Genomic DNA, 6000 nt, shown 5'->3' with positions numbered 1-6000 from the left:
AACCCACTACACAGCATTTGTGTGAAATTCAGTTTGGCTTCTCACACCCAAACAATAACAATAGGGTATAGTGAAGGTGATGCAGTTTAAAATTACCGGCAAAGATAACCATGTTTTAAAGAGATATAAAAAACTGAAAGAAATCTGTAAAAGAAAGCACAAACGTGGGAGTCCGAATCCTTCACCATGCACAACTAGAGTACAAAAAAAAAAAAAAAAGTACCCATAAAGGGCCACTCTCTCTCTCTACACGATATGTAAAAACTTAACTTTTATTTCCGTCCAAAAACAACCAACTTACAATGAGGCCTCCTTGATCTTTTTAAAGTTTCCTTCCTACATAATATAATTCCTTAAAACTTGCCCCTTATTTAACAATAAGCAACGTCCTTAACATATAGTTTTTTGCACTCCCTAAAAAACCTTTCTAAACCAATGCATATAAGAAAAAGTAAAAAAAACGGCTTTACTACAAGACTTATCCCTAAAAAAACGACTACTTTAAATTAAAAATAGACTCCGTAAGAAATTAGACTTAACTAAATAAAAAAAAATCCCTAGTAATCCTATTTCTAAAAACTGATCCTAATAAAATAAATATACAAATACATTCATAAAAAAATAAAGAAATAATTAAAGCCCCAAATATTTAAGAAGAATAAAAAATATTGAATCCATCCAATCTTGTTATGCATCAGAAGGGAACAAAATTATGCACATAAAACCCTCCAACACTGCATCAAACATCTGCTATCTCTTGGTTCTGTAACTTCTTGACTTCTTAATGTTGCCTCTTTTTTACAGTTAATATCTTTGGCTTTACCCCAAAGTACAGCATGTAGGCTGCCTACTACGATGATGGCACCATCCATACTAATAGTATGTTTGAGAATTAAACTTGGGAAATACAAGTAATCAAAAGCCAAAATATAGCATGAAAGTTTACAAGGGCTTACCTTCCTAGATAGAGCTGCTCATGAAGAAACAAACAAGTTTGATTGTCACAATCACTGCGCAAAGTGGACTGAACATGGCACTAAAGACTGGACCTCTTAGTGAGATGCACCATGCTTGGATAAAAAAAGATAAACCAGATCTTATGATCCCCTGTCAAGGTCAACATGGTTCAGCTTCTTGTGGTTCTTTGCAATCAAAGGAAAACATGAATTTCCTTTTTTGTGTTATTCTCATTGGATAATTAAATTAAGACAAAAACTTATTTGCTATTTCTCTCTTGTTAGTAAGAACAACCACCTCAGCCACGGTACTTGGACCGTGGCTGAGGTGAGTTACACGGATCCAAGTAACTTGCCTGAGTCCACCCCAACTTCAAAAAAAATAAAAAAAATGAAAACAAAAAAAGTAACATTATTGTTACAATCACTGTGCAAAGTGGGCTGAACATGGTGCTAAAGAATGGACCTCTTTGTGAGATGCACCATGCTTGGACAAAAAAAGATAAACTAGATCCTATGATCCCCTGTCAAGGTGTACTAGAAAGGCTAATGCCTCAAGATTGAATAGAATCTGTTAAATTTTGTAAGGGTTAGCACTGAGACAAAACTCAAACTGTTAAATTTTGTAAGGGCTGGTTCTGAGACAAAATTCAAAATTTAAATTTTTATTTTAAAAATAATAATCTAGTAATTTTTATGTGGTTTCTAAAATTTTAGACTGAAAAAACACTTCTAAATATATGTTTTGATCAAGGGAGTAGATGCGCAGAATGCTCTCACGGGAACATAATAGACGCGCTCAAATTTTCAAGCTAAAAGGCAAGACCACAGGGGAAGCCGTTCGCCTGTTGGGAAGCGTTTTGAGCGCTCATTGCTCTCTGACCGTCCATTTTAAATGATGTCAGTGGATGGTGGCGATCGATTGAAATGCCTACTTTACTATTTCACGCTCTCCCCTCTCTCCTCCACTTCTCCCTTGTCCTCCCTCTCTCTCTCTGCATCTCCTTCGCTCCACCTCATTCGCCTCTGATCTCCATCTCTCGCCCCCTCATCGCTCTCCTCACCTCTCTGCACATTGAAACCCTAACCCTATTTTTCACTCTCTCTCTCCCTCTCCCTGCTTTCCCTCACGCCCTCTTGGCACTTTCCTTTCCTTCTCCGCACCTCTCTGAGCAGAAGCCCTAATCCCATCCCTCCCCTCGCTGAAGAAATCAAGTCAAGGACGACCAAGCGTGAAGGAAGCGGCAAGAACGGGGCCTTTCTCAATTAGGTTCCTCTTTAGTAGGTCTCTTACTCTATCTTAATTAGGGGTACTGCCACTTTTCCTCTTTAGTGAATCACTTTCTCTATCTCAATTAGCTTGCGACCTTTATTTCTTTGTGATGGATGCTATTGTTTTCCTTTGTATCTTTGTGAAGCATGAACTGGTTAGGAATCTCTCTTTAACTTTGATGTTCTCGTTCCTTTTCTCTCTACTGATATCAATCTGGCTAAATTGAGTTTGAACTCTTGTTCCTCTCTAATGATTTTTGTCTCCCCCCTCTATGAGAGAATTTTGGATTCTTCTCATTCATCAGTCTGCACGAGCTCAAATTTTGTTTAAAACAAAAGGTGCAGATATTTCTTTCAGAGGGGATATAAAAGGGGTAGGGAAGGGGAGTAGACGTCCAAAACTTAAATTTTGGAGGGAACCATGGGGATTTTGTATTCTGATGGTTACAATTGTAGTAGGGCAATCAATCATAAATTTCACTCTCTATAAAAAGAAATTGATAATAAATTTTGTGCGTTAATTATTGGGTCTAGTTTTCATGCCACTTTTTTAGCAAATATGCCCATGTAAACCATTTAGATGATACAGCTCAGAAAACGAAAAAGAGTTGGTCTCCTACACAATTGTATTGAAAATTATTTCAGAGCTTTTTGCTTTGAAGATTATTTAAATTATTTGAAGCTATGTCACGCATGTGGGTCATGGTTTAGACCATTGATTTAATAAACGGATCGCCCAGCGCCTAGGCGGTCCAGAGGGCCTGGGTGCATCGCCCAGGCCTAGGCGGTCCGTCCCTGGGCGGCCGCCTAGGCGGTACGGAACCCACGTAGCGCCCAGCCCTGGGTGGCTGCCCAGGGCCTGCGCCCCGCCCAGAGGCAGAAAACATGTTTTTTTTTTTTTTTAAATATTTAAAGGTTAAGAATGATGGCTTTTAGGTTCATTTGAACCTTAAACCCACAAGAAGCCCCTTTAGACTTAAAAGAACCTCCAAAAAACTACATTTCATTAGATCAATTATCAAATCATCGAAGTGTTTCTCAAAGTTTTGGAGTTCAAGCAACCAAAGTAAGTGCATTTTTTAGATTGCTTGCTTTATTTTGAGATGCCTTCTTTAGGTGTTAGTCGGAGTGGAGATCTGGATTGGAAATATGGATACAACCCGAATCTAAATGACAAAAAATGCGTTAGGTACAATTTTTGTGAAAAAGATAGAAAAGGAGGCATAAACCGGTTTAAGAAACATCTTGCTGGTATTAAGGGGATGTTACCTCTTGTAAAAATGTTCCTGAAGCTGTCAGAGAGGAGATTAAGCAATTTTTAAGTTATGTAAAACAAAAATAAGAACAAAGTCCTTGTCATAGATCTATTTCTGCTACTCTTAAAAAAAGTGATTCGGGTTGGAATTATGGATATAATCCAAAACCAAATGATAAAAATTGTATAAGGTGTAATTTTTGTGAAAAAAATACCAATGGGGTTATTAGCCGATTCAAAAAACACTTTGCTAGTGTTAGAGGTAATGTTGCTTCTTGGACAAATGTTCCTGAAGTAGTTTGAGATGAGATTAGATATCTTTTGAATTTTGAAGAACCAAAAAATGATTAAAATAAGCATTGTTCTATGGAAGTATCTTCTCCAGCTTGTAGTCATTGGAGTGGTGATCCGGGTTGGAACTATAGTTATATCCCGAATTCAAGTGATAAAAATCGTATTAAATGTAATTATTGTGGGAATGATACTAATGAGGCATTTACCCGTTTAAAAAATACCTTGCCGGTATTACGGGGGATGTTGGCCCATGTAAAAATGTTCCTAAGGCTACCAAGGAGGAAATTATACAATATTTGAGCTCAGAGAAGCACAAAAAGAAGGGTACAATAGCCAAGACTCCTAGGGCCTCATCTGCACAGACTACACATACTAGTAAGAGGAAGGTAGAAGAAGAGGAGGAGGAAGAGGCAGATTCAGAAGAAACAGAGGGGGTTGAACATTATATTGAAGAGGGAGATGACTCTGATGATGATGGCCTCGACTTTGATGCATATGATGAGGTTTGCGCTATTGATATTCTTCTTCTTCTTCGGATGATGATGATGATTGAAGACTCATGCCTCTTGGTGCTGAGTGTTGAGTGTTGAGTCTGTTGCCTTTGTTAGACCGTATAGTTTAGTATTGATTCTGTTGACTTTTGTTAGACTGTATATTTCTAAATTTTTGTATATTTCTGTTGTGTTGGGTGTTGACTTTTATATTACTTGTATGGTTTTACAACTTAATGTTTTAACAATATGGATTATCAAATTTTTCCTCTCGACTTCTATTTTTTTTTTTTGCAAGTTGGATTGTTGGAATATGGTATATTGGGACAATGGGATTTTTATTTTTTTTCAACTGGGCAGCCGCCCAGGTTCTGGGCGCCCGCCTAGGCGCTAGGCGGCCTGGACCCCCCAGGCTGCCTAGGACCCACCTAGTGCTTTTTGATACACTGGTTTAGACTTGTGTATCTAAACTTGGATTGGTGGAGTGGATCATTCACCTCACAAATCTGTCTCAGCTTGCTAGATCGGTAGTCCGTATCGGTCTGAATTGGTCCGAATCAGTGGTCTAGAATAATATTAAAAGATAAATAAAATAAAATGAAAATAAAAATATAGGTTTATGGGGAGGAGATTTACGGGGGACTAAGAAAACATTAGAAAAGCTTCTTTTTTTTTTAAAAAAAAGAAGAATTTAGGGGGAACTGTGATGGGAACCATACCATTCCAAAATCGGTTCGATTCCGACTTCCGACTTCTGACCGATTCCCGATTTGGACTGTCCCCATCTGGATCAACAATATGGAGTGGGAATACACGAGTTTTAAAACATTGGTTTAGACTATTCATGATTAGGGAAATTCAAAAATGAATTCAACATGAAATCAGGCAGTTGGAGGTACGCTATTAACTGGGTTTAAAGTCCAAATGAAAATTTTGAAATTTTTGACACACTCCTGGCACGTAGATTGACACCTATGAGAGGATTGGAAGAGTAGTCCATATTTTGAAGAAAAAATTGAACATTCATAACTCTCCAATCGAGCAGTACACCTCTATCTATCTTTTTCTTGGTATTATAATTGCCCAGAAAAATTCATGATAAATGGGTTTTGAATATGAATTATTTTGTTTGAAGTTTTGAAATGATCCTAGGTTTTTTGTTGTTGTTAAGAGCAATAGTGATAATGCTTCACAGTAGGTCTCTGTTAATGAAATATGGAGTTTAGAGTAAAATATTGAGCGTACAACTTGAAGATATTTAACGAGGCATTTGTTTATATTTGTAACTTCAATTTCAAAATCTATACGGTGCTTTAGAAATTTGGGGTATTTTGATAGAGAAAGTTATTGATTGCAAATCTTTTGGGATGGGTTTTATTAGGAAAGTCTGTGGGGATATGGTGCTTTAGAAATTTGGGGTATTTTGATAGAGAAAGTTATTGATTGCAAATCTTTTTGGATGTAGGGATGGGTTTTGGTAGGAAAGTCTGGGGAAGGCTTTGCTGGAACTTAGTCTGCTTCTTCATCATTCTTGTTCTTGATTGCAGACTGTTCATTTGAACCCCCAAATTTGGTTAGGGCTTCAAGATTTCAACAAAACTGTCTTTCTATACTGCAACTAGCTCAGGTATGCGATCGAAACACGTTATTCCATATAGGACATTTTTTGTGAATTGAAATGCCCCAAATGTTTAGGGCTTGTATTTTAAGGAGTATTTACTTTTTGTAGTGT

General features: G+C 37.3%; 1 protein-coding gene across 9 annotated transcripts in view; it reads left to right on the top strand.

Moving 5' to 3' along the window:
* Positions 1-1718: 1718 nt before the first annotated feature.
* LOC18421798 (mediator of RNA polymerase II transcription subunit 22a) overlaps positions 1719-6000 on the top strand; it is a 28417-nt gene continuing 24135 nt past the window's right edge. The window contains exons 1-2 of one of the 9 annotated variants that reach the window (XM_011622257.3): positions 1719-2237; positions 5734-5895. The gene's annotated coding sequence lies outside the window, so the exon portion shown is untranslated. Of the gene's footprint in view, positions 2267-5733; positions 5896-6000 lie in introns of all 9 variants that reach the window. The other 8 variants (XM_011622262.3, XM_020662633.2, XM_006826598.4 and 5 more) reach the window with 8 other exon arrangements.

Source organism: Amborella trichopoda, chromosome 12 (genome assembly GCF_054954075.1).
Source record: "Amborella trichopoda isolate Santa Cruz 75 chromosome 12, AtrichopodaSantaCruz75HAP2 v2.0, whole genome shotgun sequence".
Lineage (NCBI taxonomy): Eukaryota > Viridiplantae > Streptophyta > Magnoliopsida > Amborellales > Amborellaceae > Amborella > Amborella trichopoda.
The sequence above is the reverse complement of the archived record's forward strand: the minus strand, read 5'-3'. Positions and strand labels throughout refer to the sequence as shown.